The 21237-nt window shown below is 41.6% G+C and overlaps 1 long non-coding RNA gene across 11 annotated transcripts in view; it reads right to left on the bottom strand.

The window, feature by feature from the left end:
- LOC146394601 (uncharacterized) overlaps positions 1-20235 on the bottom strand; it is a 77937-nt gene extending 57702 nt beyond the window's left edge. For 10 of the 11 annotated variants that reach the window (XR_014835474.1, XR_014835476.1, XR_014835475.1 and 7 more), the window contains exons 1-2: positions 19927-20235; positions 17725-17802 (exon numbers count right to left, since the gene is read on the bottom strand). This is a non-coding gene — a long non-coding RNA (uncharacterized LOC146394601). Of the gene's footprint in view, positions 1-16607; positions 16746-17724; positions 17803-19926 lie in introns of those variants that run through there. The other variant, XR_014835482.1, reaches the window with a different exon arrangement.
- Between the last annotated feature and the right edge of the window lie 1002 nt (positions 20236-21237).

The raw sequence follows: 21237 nt of genomic DNA, 5'->3' as shown, positions 1-21237 counted from the left end.
TACTCCAGCTTCCTTTTGATTCCCGTTTGCATGGAATATTTTCTTCCATCCTCTCATGTTCAATTTGTATGTGTCCCCAGAAGTGAAAAGCGTCTCTTGAAGAAAGCATATATGTGGGTCTTGGTTTTGTATCCATTCAGCCAGTCTATATCTTTTGGTTAGGGTGTTTAGTCCATTGACATTTAAGGTAATTATTGATGTGTATGTTCTTATTGCCATTTTATTCATTGCTTTGGATTTGTTTTTGTTGCTCTTTTTTCTTCCCTACTTCTATTGTTCTTTCCTCTTGTGGTTTGATAACTATCTTTAGTGTTGTATCTGCATTGATTTTTCTTATTTCTTTGTGTATCTCTCATAGATTTTTGGTTTGCAGTTTTTCTGAAGTTTTGATATAAGAGTCTATATATACACAAGATTGTTTTAAGTTGTTGGTCTCTTACCTGCAAGTGCATCTCCAGTGTCCTGCATTTGTACTCTCCTCTTCTCACGATTTCTGATTTTGGTGGCATAATTGTACGTGAATGATTTCAAATCTTTACTGTATATATACCTTTACTGGTGAGCCTAGTCATTTGTGGTATTTTGATTCTGGTTGAGGCCTTTTCTTTTCTGCCTAGAGAAGTTCCTTTAGTATTTGTTGTAAAGCTGGTTTAGTATTGCTCTTAAGTTAATTCTCTTAACGTTTGCTTAACTGTGAAGCTTTTGATTTCTGCTTCAAATCTGAATGAGAGCCTTGCTGGGTAAAGTAATCTTGGTTGGAGGTTTTTTCCTTTCATCATGTTAAGTATATCATGCCACTCCCTTCTGGCCTGCAGAGTTTCTGCTGAAAAATCTACCCATAACCATATCAGAGTTCCCTTGTATGTTATTGTTTCTTTTCCCTAGCTGCTTTCAACATTTTCTCTTTGTCCTTAATTTTGGTCCATTTGATTAATATGTGTCTTGGGGTGTTCCTCCTTGGGTTTATTTTATATGGTACTCGTTGTGCTTCCTGGATTTGAGTGAGTGGTTCCTTTCCCATGTTAGGGAAGTGTTTGGCTATTATCTCTTGGAATATTATTTCTGACCCTTTCTCTCTCTCTTCTCCTTCTGGCACCCACGTTTGGTGCGTTTCACGTTGTCCCAGAGTTCCCTGAGACTCTCTTTATTTGTTTTCAATCTTTTTTCTCTTTTCTGTTCTGCCTCAGATTTTTTTCCATTAATCTGTCCTCCACCTCACTTATTTGTTCTTCTGCCTCCTGTATTCTGCTGTTGGATGCTTCTAGTGAATTTTTTTATTTCAGTTATTATATTTTGCATCTCTTCTTGCTTAAGTTTTAAATTTGTATTTATTTGCTCAGTGTGTCCTGTAAATTATCCATCTTTGCCTCCAGTTTATTTCCAATGTCTTGCATCATCTTCAGCATCAACAGTCTAAAGTCTTTTTCTTGGAAGCTGAGAATCTCCTGATCACTTAGCTGTTTTGCTGGGTTTTTTTTTTTTCTTTCTCCCTTATCTGAGTTATAGTTCTCTGTCTTTTCATTTTTATAGGTTTTTGGTGTGGTGACCTTTTTACAGATAATAGAGTTGTAGCCTCTCTTACTTCTGGTGTCTGCCTCCCTTGTGGCTGAAGTCAGTACAGGGGATTGATTTAGGCTTCCTGAAGGAAGGGACTGATGCCTGCCCACTGGTAGGTGGAGCTTATTCTGATCCCTCTGGTTGGTGGGGCTTTGTCTCTAGGTGAGATTAGAGGCTATTGTATACCTGGGGGGTCTTTAGGCAGCCTGTTTACTGATGGGCGGGATTGTGATCCCACCTGGATTGCTGTTTGGCCTGGGGCTTCTCAGTGCTGATAGGTGGGGCCAGATTTTCCCAAAATAGCCACCTCCATAGAAAGGTATGCTGATGAATATTCCCAAGAGCTTTGCTTCCAATGTCCTTCCCCCACAACAAGCCACATTCACCCCTGTTTTCCCAGGAGGTCCTCCAAGAACTGCAGTCAGGTTTGACCCAGATTCCTATGGAGACGTTGCTTTGCCCTGGGACCCAGTGCCCGTGAAAATCTGTGTGTGCCTTTTAAGAATGGGGTCTCCGATTCCCCCAGTCCTGTGAAGCTCCTGCACACAAGCCCCACTGGCCTTCAATGCCAGATGCTCCAGGAGCTCTTTCTCCCAGTGCCATATCCCCACACGTGAGGGTTTGATGTGGGGCTTAGAACTCTCACTCCTGTATGTGATTCTCTGTGAACCAGTTGCTTTCCAGTCTTTGGGGCTTCTCACCCGGGATGTATGGGGTTGCTTCTATCACATAATCGCCCCTCCTACCTCTTGATGTGGCCTCCTCTTTGTCTTTCAGAGTAGGACATCTTTTTGAATGTTTCCAGTCCATTTGCTAGAAGATTGCTCAACATTTGGTTGTAAATTTTGTTGTTTTTAGGAGAGAAGTTGAGCTCCAGTCCTTCTACTCCGCCATCTTATTCCTATCTCCCTCTGTAGCCAGGAAGGCCTGCATCTCACCTTCCTAAGGCTTTTAAAAGAAGGGCAAAAGCTGGTCACAAGGAAGAACCATGTGTGTCAAAACTTTTAAGTTTAATTAGGTCCCATTTGCTTATTTTTGTTTTTGTTGTCATTACTCTAGGAGGTAGATCTGAGAAGATATTGCTGTGGCTTATGTCAGAGTGTGTTCAGACTAAGTTTTTCTCTAAGAGTTTTATTGTATACAGTCTTATATTTAGGTCTTTAGTCCACTTTGAATTTATTTTTTTGTATGGTGTTAGGAAGTATTCTAATTTCATTCTTTTACATGTAGCTGTCCAGTTTTCCCAGCACCACTTATTGAAGGAGCTGTCTTTTTTCCATTGTATATTCTTGCCTCCTCTGCCATAGATAGTTGCCTATAGGTTCATGCATTTAATTCTGGGCTTTCTATCCTGTTCCACTGATCTGTATTTCTGTCTTTGTGCCAGTACCATACTATTTTGATGACTATAACTTTGTAGTACAGTCTGAAGTCAGGAAGCCTGATTCTTCAACTCCATTTTTCGTTCTCAGAATGGTTTTAGCTATTCTGAGTCTTTTGTGCTTCTAAACAAACTTTTAAAAATTTTGTTCGTGTTCTGTGGAAAATGTCCTTGGCAATTTGATAGGGATTGCATTGAATCTGTAGATTGTCTTGGGTAGCATAATCATTTTAACAATATTGATTACTCCAATCCAAGAGCATGGTATGTCTTGCCATCTATTTGTGTCATCTTTGATTTCTTTCATCAGCATCTTAAGGTTTTCAGAGTACAGGTCTTTTGTCTCTTTAGGTTGGCTTATTTATAGGTATTTTTTTGATACAATGGTAAATGGGATTGTTTCCCTAAATTCTCTTTCTAATAGTCCATTGTTAGCATACAGAAATGCAGTCAATTTCTGTGTATAAATTTTGCATCCTTTGCCTTTACCAAATTCATTGATGAGCTCTAACAGTTTTCTGATAGCATCTTTAGGATTTTCATGTCATCTACAAACAGTGATAATTTTACTTCTTCCTTTCCTATATGGATTCTTTTATTTCTTTTTCTTCTCTGATTGCCATGGCTAGGACTGCCAAAACTTATGTTGAATAGTAATGGCGATAGCGGGTATCCTTGTTTTGTTCCTGATCTTGATGGGAATTCTTTCAGCTTTTCACCATTGAGAATGATGTTAGCTCTGGGTTTGTCATATATGGCCTCTATTACGTTGAGGTAGGTTCCCTCTGTGACCACTTTCTCGAAGGTTGTTATCAGAAATTGGTGTTAGATTTTGTCAAAGGCTTTTTTGCAAATGTTGAGGGCATCGTATGGTTTTTATTCTTCAATTTGATATCACACTGATTGATTTGCAAATATTGAAAAATTCTTGCATCCCTGAGATAAATCCCACTAGATCATGGCGTACAATCCTTTTAATGTATTGTTGGATTCAGTTTGCTAGTATTTTGTTGAGGAACTTTGCATCTATATTCATCAGTGATATTGGCCTGTAATTTTCTTCTCTGTGTCTCTTTGTCTTATTTTAGTATCATCATGATGGTGGCCTCATAGATTAAGTTTGGGAGTGTTCCTTCATCTTCAATTTATTGGAATATTTTCAGAAAGATAAGTGTTAGCTGTCCCCTAAATGTTTGATATAATTTGCCTGTGAAGCCATCTGGTCTTGGACTTTGGTTTATTGGAAGTTTTTAAATCACACTTTCAATTTCAGTACTTGTGATTAGTCTGTTCATCTTTTCTAATTCATCTTGATTTAGTCTTGGAAGATTGTACTTATCTAAGAATTTGTCCATTTCTTCGAGGCTGTCCATTTTATTGGTATATAGTTGTTGGTAGTAGTCTCTTAAAATCCTTTGTATTTCTGTGATGTCTGTTGTAACTTCTCCTTTTTCATTTCTAATATTATTGATTTAAGTCCTCTCTCTTTTTTCCTTGATGAGTCTGGCTAAGGGTTTATCAAATTTGTTTAATTTGTTGAAAAAGCAGCTTTTAGTTACATTCATCTTTTCTATGGTTTTCTTCATTTTTTTTTGTTTTGTTTTTTTGGGGGGTTTTCTGTTTGTTTTTTTGTTTGTTTGTTTTTTGTCTTTTTAGGGCCATACCCACAGCACATGAAAGTGCCCAAGCTAGGGATTGAATTGGACAGCCACAGCAGCATGGGATCCAAACCAAGTCTGTGATCTACACCACAGCTCACGGCAATGCCAGATCCTTAACCCACTAAGCAAGACCAGGGATAGAACCCATGTCCTCATGCATACTGGTCGGGTTCATTAACCACTGAGCCACAGCAGGAACTCTGTTTTCTTCATTCTACTTCATGTATTTCTGCTCTGATCTTTATGATTTCTTTCCTTCTGCTAAGTTTGGGTCTTGTCTGTTCTTCTCTCTCTAGTTGCTTTAGGTATAAAGTTAGGTATTTTATTTGAGGTTTTTCTTGTTTCCTGAGGTAGGCCTGTATTGCTATAAACTTTCCTCTTAGAACTGCTTTTACTGGACCCCATAGGTTTTCAATTGCTGTATTTTTGTTGTCATATGCTTCTAGGTATTTTGTGTGTGTGTGTGTGTTTGCATATTTTATTTTCTTTTGTTTTATTTTATTGTTTAACCTTTTTTTACTGTACCACATGGTGTCCCAGTTACACATACATGTATACATTCATTTTTCTCACATTACGTGTTCCATCATATGTGACTAGACAGAGTTCCCAGTGCCACACAGCAGGATCTCATTGTAAATCCATTCCAAAGGCAATAGATTGCATCCATTAACCCCAAGCTCCCGATCCCTCCCACTTCCTCCCTCTCCCCCCAGGCAGCCACAAGTCTATTCTCCAAGTCCGTGAGTTTCTTTTCTGTGGAACTGTTCTTTTGTGCTGTATATTAGATTCCAGTTATAACTGATATCATAAGGTATTTGTGTTTCTCTTTCTGACTTATTTCACTCAGTATGAGAGTCTCTAGTTCCATCCTTGTTGCTGCAAATGGCATGATGTCGTTCTTTTTTATGGCTGAGTAGTATTCCATTGTGTATATATACCGCATCTTCCTAATCCAATCATCTGTTGATGGACATTTGGGTTGATTCCATGTCTTGGCTATTGTGAATAGTGCTGCAGTAACCATGTGGGTGCATGTGTCTTTTTCAAGGAAAGTTTTGTCTGGATATATGCCCAAGAGTGGGATGGCTGGGTCATATGGTATAGTTTTGTAAGATACCCCCCATACTCTTCTCCATAGTGGTTGTACCAGCTTACATTCCCACCACCAGTGCAGGAGGGTTCCCTTTTCTCCACACACCCTCTAGCATTTGTTATTTGTGGACTTATTAATGATGGCCATTCTGAGTGGTGTGAGGTGGTATCTCGTGGTAGTTTTGATTTGCATTTCTCTAATAATCAGGGATGTTGAGCATTTTTTCATGTGCTTGTTGGCCATCTGTATATCTTCCTTGAAGAAATGTCTATTCAGGTCTTTTGCCCATTTTTCCATTGGGTGGTTGGCTTTTTTGCTGTTGAGTTGCAGAAGTTGCTTGTATATTTTAAAGAAACTGTCACCGTATGTAGATGACATGATACAACATATAGAAAACCCTAAGGACTCAACCCAAAAACTACTTGAACTGATCAACAAATTCAGCAGAGTAGCAGGGTATAAGATTAACATTCAGAAATCAGTCGCATTTCTGTGTACTAACAATGAAATATTAGAAAAGGAATACAAAAACACAATATCTTTTAAAATTGCACCCAAAAAATCAAATACATGGGTATACACTTGATGAAGGAGGTGAAAGACTTATATGCCAAGAACTATAAAATATTAATCAAGGAAATTAAAGAAGCTGTAAAGAAATGGAAAGAGATTCCATGCTCCTTGGTTGGAAAAAATAATACTGTAAAAATGGCCATACTACCCAAAGCAATCTACAGATTAAATGCAATCCCTATAAAATTACCCATGACCATTTGCACAGAACTAAAACAATCCAAAATTTTATATGGAACCTCAAAACACCCAGAATTGCCAAAGCAATCCTGAGGAACAAAAACCAAGCAGGAGGCATACCTCTCCCAGACTTCAGGCACTATTACATAGGCACAGTCATCAAGACAGGGTGGTGCTGGTACCAAAACAGACAGACAGACTAATGGAACAGAATAGAAAACGCGGAAATAAACCCAGACACCTATGGTAAATTGATCTTTGACAAAGGAGGCAAGAGCATAAAACAGGAAAAAGACAGTCTTTTCAGCAAGAATTGTTGGGAAACCTGGACAGCTGCATGCAAATCAATGAAACTAGAGCACACCCCACACCATGCACCAAAATAAACTCAAAATGGCTGAAAGACTGATATATAAGACCAGAAGCCACCAAACTCCTGGAAGAGAACATAGGCAAAACATTCTCTGACATCAACCTCATGAATATTTTATCAGGTCATTCTCCCAAGGCAATAGAAATAAGAGCAACAATAAACCAGTGGGACCTAATCAAACTGACAAGCTTTTGCACAGCAAAGGAAACCAAAAAGAAAACAAAAAGACAGCTTACAGAATGGGAGAAAATAGTTTCAAACGATGCAATGGACAAGGGCCTAATCTCTAGAATATACAAGCAACTTCTGCAACTCAACAGCAAAAAAGCCAACCACCCAATGGAAAAATGGGCAAAAGACCTGAATAGACATTTCTTCAAGGAAGATATACAGATGGCCAACAAGCACATGAAAAAATGCTCAACATCCCTGATTATTAGAGAAATGCAAATCAAAACTACCACGAGATACCACCTCACACCACTCAGAATGGCCATCATTAATAAGTCCACAAATAACAAATGCTAGAGGGTGTGTGGAGAAAAGGGAACCCTCCTGCACTGGTGGTGGGAATGTAAGCTGGTACAACCACTATGGAGAAGAGTATGGGGGGTATCTTACAAAACTATACCATATGACCCAGCCATCCCACTCTTGGGCATATATCCAGACAAAACTTTCCTTGAAAAAGACACATGCACCCACATGGTTACTGCAGCACTATTCACAATAGCCAAGACATGGAATCAACCCAAATGTCCATCAACAGATGATTGGATTAGGAAGATGCGGTATATATACACAATGGAATACTACTCAGCCATAAAAAAGAACGACATCATGCCATTTGCAGCAACAAGGATGGAACTAGAGACTCTCATACTGAGTGAAATAAGTCAGAAAGAGAAACACAAATACCTTATGATATCAGTTATAACTGGAATCTAATATACAGCACAAAAGAACAGTTCCACAGAAAAGAAACTCACGGACTTGGAGAATAGACTTGTGGCTGCCTGGGGGGAGAGGGAGGAAGTGGGAGGGATCGGGAGCTTGGGGTTAATGGATGCAATCTATTGCCTTTGGAATGGATTTACAATGAGATCCTGCTGTGTAGCATTGAGAACTATGTCTAGATACTTAAATCGCAATACAACGATGGGAGGAAAATGTATGTATGTGTGAATGTGTAACTTGGTCCCCATGCTGTACAGTGGAAATAAATAAATAAATAAATCTTTTTTCTCTTTTCTGTTCCACATCAGTGATTTCCACCAGTCTGTCCTCCACCTCACTTATTCATTCTTCTGCCTCCTGTATTCTGCTGTTGGTTGCTTCTAATGAAGTTTTTATTTCAGTTATTGTATTTTACATCTCTACTTGCTTAATCCTTAAATCTTGTACTTCTTTGCTCGATGTTTCTTGTAACTTATTAATCTTTGCCTCCAGTTTATTTCCAAGACTTGAATTGCCTTCACTATCATCAGTCTAAAATCTTTTTCATGGAGGTTGGTAATCTCCAGTCACTTAGCTGTTTTTCTGGGGTTTTTTCCTGCTCCCTTATCTGAGTCATAATTCTCTGCCTTTTCATTTTGTATAGATTTTTGGTATTGTTCCCTTTTTGCAGACAATAGAATTTAGCCTATCTTGACTCTGATGTCCACCGCCTTGTGGCTGAATCTGGTATGGGGGCTTGCTGTAGGCTTCCTAATGGGAGAGACTAGTGCCTGCCCACCAGTAGGTGCAGCTGATTCTTTTCCATCTGGTGGGTGGGGCTTTGTCTCTGGGTGAGATAAGGAGTGGCTGTCTGCCTGGAAGGGGAGTTCTTTAAGCAGTCTGTTTGATAATGTGTGGGGCTGTGATCCCACCCAGATTATTGTTTGGCCTGGGGTTTCTCAGCCCTGATGGGTGGGGCCAGATTTTTCCAAAGTGGCCACCTCTAGAAGAACACACACTGATGGTTATTCCTGAGAACTTTGCTTCCAATGTCCTTCCCCCACAATGAGACCCATTAACCCGCTTTTTTCCCAGGAAATCCTCAAAGAACTGCAGTTAGATCTGCCCAAGAATCCTATGGAATCTCTGTTTTGCCCATGGACCCAGTGCACATGAAAGTGTGTGTGCACCTGTCATGAATAGGTTCTTCATTTCCCCCAGTCCTGTGGAGTTCTTGTGTACAAGACCTGCTGGCCTTCAACACCAAATTCTCTGAGGGCTCTTTCTTCCAATGCCAGGTCCCCAGGCATGGGAACCTAATGTGGGGCTCAGAACTCTGACTTCCATAGGTGCATCTCTGTGATAGTTACTTTACAGTCTGTGGGCAATCCACCCTGTGGGGATGGGGTTTCTTATATTACATAATTGCCCCACTTATGGTCTTGATGTGGCCTCCTCTTTGTCTTCTGGAGTAGGATATCTTTTTTGATAGTTTTCAGCCTATTTGGTTGAAGGTTGTTCAGCAGTTGAGAGAAGATGAGCTCCAGTCCTCTATGTTTTCTTCTGAGTGTTTTGTAGTTTTAGCTCTTACATTTCAGTTTTTGATCAATTTTAAGCTAACTGCTATATATAGTGTGAGGTATAGGTCTAAATTCATTCTTTTGCATGTGAACATTCAGTTGTCCCAAGACCATTTGTTGAAACATTATCCTTTGCATTGGATGACCTTGGCACCCCTGACAGTAATCAAGTGACCATAGGGATATGGGTTTTTTCCTGGATTCTCCATTCTATTCCATTGTCTGTGTATTATCCTATGTCAGTACCATACTGTCTTGATTAAAGTAGCTTTTTATTTTATTTATTGATTGATTGATTGATTGATTCGTCTTTTGTCTTTTTTTAGGGCTGCACTTGTGGCATGTGGATGTTCCCAGGATAGGGGTCTAATCAGAGCTACAGCTGCCGGCCTACGCCAGAGCCACAGCAACGCCAGATCCAAGCCATGTCTGTGACCTACACCACAGCTCATGGCAACATCAGATCCTTAACCCACTGAGCAAGGCCAGGGATCAAACCCGTAACCTCATGGTTCCTAGTCAGATTCATTTCTGCTGTGCCACAATGGGAACTCCTAAAGTAGCTTTTTAGTCCAGCAATCCCACTCCTGGCATCTATCCAGAGAAAACCATGGCTCAAAAAGATACATGTACTCCAATGTTCATTGCAGCACTATTTGCAATAGCCAAGACATGGAAACAACCTAAATGTCCATCAACAGAGGAGTGGATAAAGAAGGTGTAGTACATATACACAATGGAATATTACTCGGCCATTAAAAGGAAAGAAATAATGGCATTTGCAGCAACATGGACCTAGAAATTATCATGCTAAGTGAAGTCAGTCAAACAATGAGAAACCAACATCAAATGCTATCACTTACATGTGGAATCTAAGAAAAGGACACAATGAACTTCTTTGCAGAACAGATACTGACTCACAGACTTTGAAAATCTTATGGTTTCCCAATGAGACAGGTTGAGGGGAGGGGGGATGCACTGAGGGTTTGGGATGGAAATGCCTTAAAATTTGTTTGTGATGATTGCTGTACACCTATAAATGTAATAAAATTCATTAAGAAAAAATGACAGGGAAAAAATAAATAAATAAAGTAGCTTTTTAGTAGGTTTTGAAATTGGGAAGTATAATTACTTCAGCTTTGTTCTTTTCCAAGAGTGTTTTTGCTATTCCAGTACCCTTTTATATATTACAAATCTAGGATCATCTTGTTAATTACTGGGGGGAAAGAGCAGTTCAAATTTTGTTAGGGATTGCATTGAATCTGTAGTTCCATAGGGGAGATTTTTGTCATCTTAACTTAATAGTTAGTCTTCCTCCTATCCATGAACAGAGATACCATTCCACTTATTTAGATCTTTAATTTCATTCAGTGATGTTTTATACTTTTCAGTGTACAAGTCTTGTATATCAGTTGTTAAATTTATTCCTGATATTATCCTTTTGATGCTATTGTAAGTGGAACTATTTTCTTAATTTCACTTTTGAATTATTCATGACAAGTTTATAGAAATATAATTTACTTCTGTGTATGATTTTGTATTCTGTAACCTTGTTGAACTCCTGTATTAGATCTAATAGCTTTTCTGTGGGTTCTTTAGGATTCTCTATACACAGTATTATGTCATCTGCAAATAGAAAAGTTTTACTTCCTTTCCAGTCTAGATTCATTTTATTTCTTTCTCTTGCTGAATTGCCCCGGCCAGAACCTCCAGAACAATGTGGAATAGAAGTGGTAGGAGATGACATCATTGCATGACTTTAGGGGAAAGTATTTCTGTCTTTTATCATTAAGTACAGTGTTAGCTGTGGAGGTTTGTAGACGACTTATATTAAGTTGAAGATGTTTCCTTCTATTTCTAGTTTAATTGAGTTTTTATCATTAAAGAATGCTGAATTTTGTCCAATGCTTTTTATTCAGCTGAGATGATCATGTGGTTTTTGTCCTTTATTCTATTGATATGGTATATTAACATAATAAATTCTTAATGTTAAATCAACTTTGCCTTCCTGGAATAAATCTCACTTGCTCATGCTATATAATTTAGCTTGCTAGCATTCTGCTGAGGATTAATATGTCTATATTTATTAAAATATTGGTCTATGATTTTCTTTTCTTGTGTTGTCTTTGTCTGGTTTTGGTGTCAGGGTAACAATGGACTCATAAAATTGGGTAAAGGAATATAAATTCTTTAATAGATATACGGTTATTCATCTTTATTTCTTTCTGAGTGGCCTTTGCTAGGCAGCATTTTTCAAGGAATGTTCTCATTTTACTTAAGTGTCAAATTTTTTGGATTTTTTTTCTGCTGTCCTTTTTTAAACAGCTTTATCAAGGTATAATTGATATACAACAAACTGTATATATTTAATGTGTACAACTTCATGAGTTTGGATGTATGATACCATCATCAAAATCAAGGTAATGGACATATCCAACACCTCCCAAAATTTATGTCCCTTAATTTTTATTTTTTGTTAGGTTGTGTGTGTGTGTGTGTGTGTGTGTGTGTGTGTAGTAAGAATACCTAACATAAGATATACTCTCAAGAAATTATGAATAATATTTTTATAATCTTCCCTTATTGTGCATTTAATATCTGAAAACTCTGTACAGATGTCCCTTATGGCATCACTAAAATTGGTAATTTGTGTCAACACCCCTTCTTTCTCTCTTTTGTTTTATCAATCTGGCTAAAGGTTTGTTATTTTATTGATCTATTCAAAGTTATCAATCATTGGTTTCATTGATTTTTTTTGGTACTGATTTTCAGGTTTCCATTTAATTGATTTCTGCCAAGATGTTTGTTATTTTTGTCTTCTCTTTCTTTGGGGTTTTTTTTCCATTTTTTTTTATTACTCAAATGAATTTATCACATCTGTAGTTGTATAATGATCATAACAATCTGATTTCACATGATTTCCACCCCACAGCCCAGGCACATCCCCCCACCCCCCTTTTTGGGGTTAAATTGATTTTATTTTACTAGTTTCTTAAGGTAGAAGATAATTGATTTTTGAATAATCATTGGCCTTTTTCCTTTTCTAATACAAGCATTTAATGCTATAAATTTCCCACTATGAATTTTTAGCATTACCTCATAAATTTTAAATTGTTGTAATATCAATTTCTTTGATCCTTGCATTCATTTGAAGTGCTGTTTAATTTATAAATAGTTTGTGATTTTCCAGTTATCTTTCCACAGCTATTTTCTATTTAATTCTTCTGTAGTCATATAATATACTTTGTGAGATTTCATTCCTTTTGAACTCAGAGTTTTTTTAATGACCAATTTTGGCGAACATTTCATGTGCACTTTAGAAGAACATATATTCTGCTGCTGTTTTTCTATAAATATCTATTATGTTAAGTTAGTTGATAGTGTTATTCAAGTCTTCTATAAATTTTCTGATTTTTTTTCTCACTTGTATTAATTACTGAGTGAGAAAGGTTAAAGTCTCCAACACAACTGTGGATTTGTCTGTTTCTTCCTTCCATCCTACCAGCTTTTGGCTCCTGTATTTTGAAACTGCATGCATAGTCATGATTTTATATCTTCTCAATAAATGGAATTCTCCATCATTATGTACTATCCCTATTTATCCTTGGTAAAAATCCTCATTCTGAAGTATATTTTAGATAATATTAATTTGGCCTCTCCACCTTCCATTTGATTCAGGATTTGGCAGTAAAACTTTTTCCATTCATTTAATTTTAAATTATTAATTTATTTATATTTAAGAAGGGGTTTTTGTTTTCCATGTATAATGTGATCTAACAAACTAGGTCTTTTAATTGACATGTGTAAGCAAAGTATGCTTAGTATGTAAACAGTTTTATTTATTTATTCATTTATTTATTTATTTGCTTTTTAGGGCCACAGCTGAGACATATGAAAGTTCCCAGGCTAGAAGTCAAATTAGAGCTGCAGCTGCCAGTCTACACAAAAGCCAAAGCAATGCCAGATCCTTAACCCACTGAGTGAGGCCAGAGATCAAACCCACATCCTCATGGATACTAGTTGGGCTCATAATCCCCTAAAACACAGTGGTAACTCCAGCAGTTTAATCTGAAATCTACCATTTGGCTATGCATTCCTATTTATCACGTCTGTTTTTTAATAACCAATTTTCCATTTCTTTCCTTCCTTTTGGATTAGTTGAGTGTTTTTTATTATTCCATTTTATCTCCACTGTTGGCTTACTAGTTGTACATCGATTTTAAAAGTCTTGGTAGTGGTGGCTCTAGAGTTCATAATATACATTTTTAACTTCTTATATTATGGCTTCACTTAATATTATACTACTTCATATATAAGAACATTATGATTGTATATTTCCCTTTCCTTCCTGCCATCTTTTGTGCTATTGTTCTCTTACATTTTATATCTACAAATGTAACAAATACCACAATATATTGCTACTGTTTTTGCTTTAGACAATTTTTATTTAAAGAAATTAAATATTTTAAAGGTATATTTATAGACAAACTTACCTTTCCAGCATTGCTCACTTATTACATAGATCCAAATTTCCTTCTGAGATCACTTTCCTTCTCCCTAAAGAACTTCTTTTTTTTTTTTTTTTTTGGCTTTTTGGCTTTTTGCTATTTCTTGGGCCGCTCCCGCGGCATATGGAGGTTCCCAGGCTAGGGGTCAAATCGGAGCTGTAGCCACGGGCCTACGCCAGAGCCACAGCAACGCGGGATCCGAGCCGCGTCTGCGACCTACACCACAGCTCACGGCAACACCGGATCGTCAACCCACTGAGCAAGGGCAGGGACGGAACCCGCAACCTCATGGTTCCTAGTCGGATTCGTTAACCACTGCGCCACTACGGGAACTCCCTAAAGAACTTCTTAACAGACTTTGTAGGGCAAATCTTCTGGCAATGACTTTTCTCAGATTTTTAGTTTGTTTAATTATTGGCTTAAACATTTTTCAATTCATGTTCAATTTTTAAAAAGCATTGACACACTAATTAGAGAATTTTGAGAGGCATAGATTATGATGAGAATTCTGTTGTCTGTTTTAATTTTGTCCCTCTTTATGAAATATGTCTTTTTTTCTTCTCTGTTTCTATCAGAGAATTGCTGTTGATAATTGAGTCAATTTTTTCTATATCAAAAATTGCTATAGCTATTTTAATACAAGTTTTCTTGGATGCCAGATATTGAGAATTTTACATTGCCGGGTTCTGGATTTTATAAGAGTAGAAATAAAAATAGTAATAATTCCTTTAAGTTAAGATCTATCCTGTGATACTTTTTAAATACTTGGAAATGGTTTTATTCTTTCAGGTTTTCTTTGAGGCATTGTTAGATGGGACAAGAACAGTCACTAATCTAGGGCTAATTTAACCCACAACTGAGGTAGTATCTTGCTGAATAACCTACAAGATACACACATATTCTGAGAATTTTCTCCCTTCTGGCAGGTGAGAATAGAAAATATTTCCATCACTCTGTGAGCTCTGGGGTTCTTCCACCCACTCTTTTGTGGAGGTTTTTACCCTAGCCTTGGGTAGCTTCTTCACACAAATGAACAGATCAGAATTCAGCAGGGGGAGTTCTCTTGTGGTGCAGGGGATTAAAGATCTGGCATTAACACTGCAGTGGCTGGATGGCTGCTGTGGCACCCGGGAAATTCCACATGCCCAGGGTGTGGTCCCCCCAAAAAAAAAGCAAAGTGGAGAATACAGCATGACACTTCTAGGGGACCAACTGCTAAGCTCTGGAGAACTCTCTCTCTTCTCTCTGCAGCCCTCACCTCTCCATCATACCTACCTTGCCTTCCCTGAATGCTGAACTCTATTTCCTCAACTCTGGAAGAAATGCTGGCCTCTGTTCAGGTCTCTTCTCCCTGCAATGATGCCTGGAAACTCATTCCAGGAAGTAAGCTGGGGGAAACTGCAGTGCCCACCTCATTTCCCCCCCTTCTCTTAGAAATCGACATCCTGCATGGTTTGAAAGCCATCACTTCCAATTTTTTAGTTATTTACAGTGGGAAGATAAACCCAAACTCGTTAATTTATCCAGGGCAGAACCAGTTCCTAAGTAAGTCTTAACTAGTTCCTGAATGCTGTGTGAAGAGGATCCATTATCTTTCTCATGAGGCAGATGTATGTGTGTGTGCACGTGCGCCCATACTGAGATGAAGAGGTTGGGGGAAACTTCTGAGGTCCTGTCAGGGTAGATGTTGCTATTCTGACAATTACTACTATTCATGATGATGAGAAGGTTGTTGTGAGGTTCTGGAGTCTGCACCAGCCCCATCTTTTCTTTAGTACCCACTCCGGAGGCTGATTGGTAGGGAATATTTACCGTGTGCTGCTCTTCCTCACCTTCCCCAGAGCTGGGTTCTCCTGTGCGCATTAACTGCCTGGCTCTGGGGCATGTGAGTTTGAGAACCCTGTCCTGGACACCATGCAGATGCCCTCACTCAAATGCTCTGTGACTTTGCTTTATAAAGAGTTATTCAATGATAGGTGAGTATGGGGTTGCCGTGAAAGATTCCATTAGTATATCAGTACATGGAATACACAGGTCATGACATTCCTTCATACTCTCTGTTTCCTGTGCTTGCAGCTGGGGTTAGTTATGGGCATTTCCTGGTTTCTTTCAAACACATTACTCTGTATTTCAACAACAAGAACAAACACGCACACACAAACACACACACACACACACACACACACTAGGCCCCACTATGAACATCCCCATTTGCTTCCCTACATCCCACAACATGCCGGGAAAAAGATGCCTCTGATTGGTACACACTAGTCCCCTCATCCTTTTTGATGGACAGAGTGTTCTCCATGATATAATATGAAACCATCGCTGATCACTTCTCATCCAATGATCACTGCTTATTAATGGATATATAGAGCTTTTTAATGATCGCTGCTACCTTCCTTCGACACACAGCTCTGTGATTGCATGTTTACTATATATGACTAAGACGAATTTCTGACTCAAAACACAGTCATTCAACACACATCCAGTGTTTGCCTACTCTGCGCTGGGCATTGGGAAGACTGACGACACTGGGGGTATGGGAACTCCCCAGGTGTCTCCCCTGGCCTGTTGGAACAAAGACTCACTGTCACTGCCCACACAGCAGCCCAGAACTGGAGATGTGTGGCTCTGTGTCCCAGAGTGCAGCCTCTAGGCTCTGGGGGGAGGTGTGTGAGGCCTCTAAGCTGAAGGGGACCTGTTGCCTGGAGTGGTGTGCACTTAAAGCAAAACACACAACTTGAGAGTTGTGGGCTTAAGTTTTACTCGGGGTCATCCGGAGGACTACAGCCTGGGAGACAGCTCCTCGGTTAGCTCTGGAGAGGTAGCGGAGAAACCGAGATGATCTGGGGCTAGAAAATGCTAGCAGTCAAGCATGCGTATTGGTAAAAAGATTCCTGTTAACCACAAAAATCAGATAGCTAAGGTTAAGGAGGTTCACGCTTTTCTGTGGATGGAAGAATCTTGGGTCACTGAACTTCTTCCTGAGATATGCACATAACTAAATAAGGGCCTGCTTGTCCAGAGCACAGAGGGCCTCATCCTGTTTTTCACCCGGAATTCCTTCGGAGTGCACTGTTGGTCAGCAACTGCAGGGGTTTTACACCTTAACCCTTGCAGAACCCGTGGGGGGTGAATGCCTCTCCTTGTCTGAGGGATCCTAATTTTTCTGCATCCACAGTCAAAACTGTCTGAGCTGCTTGGGGACTGTGCAGACAGGTGTAATGTATTTGAGCTGTTTGTGGGTGGTGTCTAGGATGTGAGATGTCTGCACTCTTTGTGGGACTCTGTACCAGGGCATGAGGTCTCTGAACTGTTTAGGAGGGGGGTGTCTTTTTCCCAGAGGGTTGGTTCTCTGAGCTGTTCACGTATCTGAATCCAGAATGTTCTGGAGAGGAAGGCAGGATGGGCCTCACTCTCACAGGTCCTAGAAGAAGGCGTGAGATCTCACGTTTGCTGTGAGTCTCCCATGCCTGCCCTGGGACCATGGAAATGAAAGCTTAGGGTCCCCATCCTCAGGGAGGGCACGTCCTCAGTCATGTACACCTCACAGGAGACCACGGTAATGATAAGGATAAGGACAATATATTGTGGCATCACTCCTACCCTTGCTAGGGGGCCTGGGACAAAACCTATGTACACATATTCACGCAGTTACTCTGCCCAACCCCCAACAAGGAGGTCACCGTTAGCAGATGGGGAGCCTGAGGCCAGGGTGGATGGGAGTTCTCAGCTCAAGAGGACAGGAGGAAATGGATGCAAACTTGGGCTCCTGGGAGGAGGCAGGAAAGGCTCAGCACAGCCCAGGCCAGGCTGTGGGAGTATGGGGAGGGGGAGGTTTGGCCTGAGACAACAAGGACCCTGGGACCGACTCACCGTCAGGATATGTTTCTGTGTCTCTGGATCAAACACCCTGCTTGACTCCTGATGTATGGAATGGAACTCTCACCTTCCCTGTGGAGGGGGTAGTGAAAGTACAGGTGAGCCTCCAAGCAGGTTGGGAAATACATCCGATTCATCACTGCACCCAAGGACCCACCAAAAATGTAGAGATCCTTCACTCTTCTTTCCCCCTCAAGCCCTTCTTGGCACTGAGATCAACAGGAGGCCAGTCAAGAGCTAGAAGGGAGGTGGGGAAACTTGCGTACATCATGAACCTGCCTATAACGGGAACATGTCTTTGTCCTGAGGGGCAGAGGGCCCTGATGTGTGTCAAGGTAATGTGACTGAGGCCAGGACACAGGCAGCTGAGTCATTCCCTAGAGACAGTCCCTCGGGAGGGGCTTCTCATCCCCTGCAGAGCAGACACCACATCCAGTGACAGAGCTGCAGGCCCACGCGAGGGTGGTAATTAAGTGGGGACACTGTGTTCCCAGAAATAGTTTCTACGTCCCTGTCTCTCTAATGCTTTACCTTTCCTTCTGTCTTCTCTGTGCCTGTTACATTGTCCCTCCTGTGCTTTTGTACAGGACAGGGTGTGACCTCGCTCACACCATGAGGGCCCTTGCTTTTCCCCACATGAGCATATCATCTTTGGACATGGATATTCATGGGGAGCAGTTGGGGGGATTCCCCTTGAGTCTCCATAATCTTCCAGGAGAGCATGTTCAGCTTCCCCAGAGAGGCTGGGGAGGGGGCTCTTCTTTGGGGTAAACCAAGAGCTCCACCTCCTCAAGGGGGCGACTTGGGCCTCTGGCCTCAGAGAGACACACGGGAATTCTCTGCTAAAAAGGCCTCTGGAGGCTCAAGACAAAGTCCTCACCATGGCCCAGAAGGCTCTACAGGACCTGGCCCTCATTACCCCTTCACCAGATCTCCTACCCCTCCCTCCATCATGCTGAGCCAGCCAAATCAGCCTCCTCACCTTCTCACACATGACAGACTGAGTTACACCCCGGAACTTTTCCACTGACCCGTACCGAACTCGGGGGAGGGGGGGGGCATGCATCTCTTTCAGATGTTCCTCTCCTCTAGGTTTCCGCTCAAATGTCACAATCTTAGAAAGACCTTCCCTGACTGCTCTTTCTAGATAGGCCCCCTCCTCTCTATTTGACGATTCTGATTTAATTTTAATCACAGCAGTTACCAACACCTGACAAATCACATACCTTTGGGGGCTGAATAGAATAGACCCTCCATGAGAGCAAGGGTTGTTTTTCTTCTCTTTCCCAACACCCATAATTGTGCTTGACATATACTTTAGAGAGAAGGAATGAATGAGGTAAGGAATGAATAAACAGATGCAAAGTTCTTGAGGGAGGCATAGCTAGACAAGCCAAGAATTCTGCCAGGGAACATGTTCAGAGGTAACAGGATGGTGACAAATCCTGTGGACTTTATCTCACGTCCTCAGGGACAGAGAGACCACTGGGAGATGGCCTTTTTTTTTTTTTTTTTTTTGTCTTTCTGTCTTTGCTAGGTCCGCTCCCGAGGCATATGGAGGTTCCCAGGCCAAGGGTCCAATCGGAGCTGTAGCCACCGGCCTACGCCAGAGCCACAGCAACGCAGGATCCGAGCCACGTCTGCAACCTACATCACAGCTCAGGGCAACGCCGAATCCTTAACCCACTGAGCAAGGCCAGGGATCAAACCCACAACCTCATGGTTCCTAGTCGGACTCGTTAACCACTGCGCCACGACGGGAACTCCAAGAGGGCCTTTTTCCTAACAGAACCAAAGGTCCTGCTCTCTTTTTCCCCTAGTACTCACAGTCAAGGACAGAGGCCTGCCCCTCACCAGGACATCAGAGACCCGTCGGGACCTTTCTCCCCCCTGCCCCTTGAGGAACCCTGGCTGGCTTGCCGCACTACACCTATTCTATATTACCCAGGGAGGCGCAAGCAAGCCCAATGCCCAGCACAGAGAAAACGCTTGGTGCCACTACAAAGAAGTACATTTCTGTTTAGCAAGACTTTTTGCCGGGTCCAAGACTCCAGCGAATTGTGAGGTTTTAATCCTAACTTTGCCCTCCCTCCCTTTGGGGACCACCCTGGAATAGTCCACTAACATCTGCATCGGCTGTTCCCCGATGACACCACCAAGGGGCGCGCGAGATGGAACATCTGTCATGGGACGTACCACTGACAGGGCCGGAGGTAAGACCATTCACTCGGAAGGTACCATTAGAGGGTAGGAGGCGGTCGTTCTGGAATAATCCATCGTGTTCCAATACTGAGGGTTCACGTACACTGCGGAGGGCGTTAACCACAGTTCCCGGAGGAGGCTCTCATGGAGCCGCTGGGTCCATCCCCATTGTATCCTCTCCGTCTTCCCGGAGCATTCGAGCACGAGTACACACTGAATACCAGGATGCAGCCTTCTTTCTACCTACTCCAAGTTCACCCCTTCGTTTCTATATGGTCACCTCTAGCTGGGGCTGACGGCAACGGGGCAAGGGATTGGCTCCCGGAGGCGGTGGGAGGGGTCGGAAAGGATTATGAGTGATGATTGGTCAGGGCGAGATTGCTCTTCCGTTGTCCCAACCAGCGACGGAAGTCCTCTACTCCCACCCTCCGTAGTCGTCTGCCCAGTTCCGATTGGCCGTCTGTTTGGGGGGGCCCCGAGGTCGCAGAGTTGAAGCGCAGCGTGAGAGGTGAACGTATGCGTCTTTGCGCTTGCGCATGCGTGCGTGCGTGCATTTCCGTGCGCTTGCGCGTGCGGGTATTTTTCACACTACATTTTCTCCGAGCGGGTCTGTGCTACTGACTGTCCGGAAGGGGTATCGTAGCTGCCCCGGTCAGTAGCGCGGTTAGGCTCAGTCGCTGGCTGTGCGGAGTGACGGTGCTGTCTTCACGTGAGCTCTTTCAGTCTTGTCGAGCCCACATTCTGGAGCTTGTGGTTCCCCATGGTCAATCGCACAGATTCACGTAAAGTCCAGAGAGAGGTCTCTGAGTTTGTTTGGTGTCTCTCCCTGGGAAGTAACGTGTGTCATGCAGTTCGAAGCTATGTATCGCTACGCCTGACATCATAGATGCTAGTTGGGTCCATGTGATGTCTTTGAGCGCTTTGGGGAGTTTTTGGTGAACGGAATAGTTTATCTAACTGGATTTTGGGAGCCATGGTTCAAAGAGCCTTAGGCTTTGTCTGCCTTGTATATTTGGGTATGCACTTTCTGAGCTTTGGAGTCACTGGGTTTTAGACTGCTCTGTAGGCGTGTGCACCCCGGACTGTGAGGTGTCTGAGCTATTTGCGATTCTGACTACCAACTTATGAAGTCTCTGAGCTGCTTTGGGAAGGCTTTGTCCAAAGGCGTAGAGGATCTCAGCTGTTTGGGGTTTGGGTGTCAGGAGTAACGTCTCTTACCGTTTTGGCCTTAAAGTCTCTGTCCAGGAACGGAGGGGTTTGGAACCTGGTAGATAGGATTCCAAAGCCGCGAACCCCACGTGCTGG

The sequence above is a fragment of the Sus scrofa genome, chromosome X (assembly GCF_054392235.1).
Source record: "Sus scrofa isolate SSC_HxYL_T2T_F1_AM1 chromosome X, Sscrofa_HxYL_maternal_Yorkshire_Landrace_v2.0, whole genome shotgun sequence".
In the NCBI taxonomy this organism is placed as follows: domain Eukaryota; kingdom Metazoa; phylum Chordata; class Mammalia; order Artiodactyla; family Suidae; genus Sus; species Sus scrofa.
Note: the sequence above shows the minus strand (reverse complement) of the source record. Positions and strands in the feature narration are given on the sequence as shown.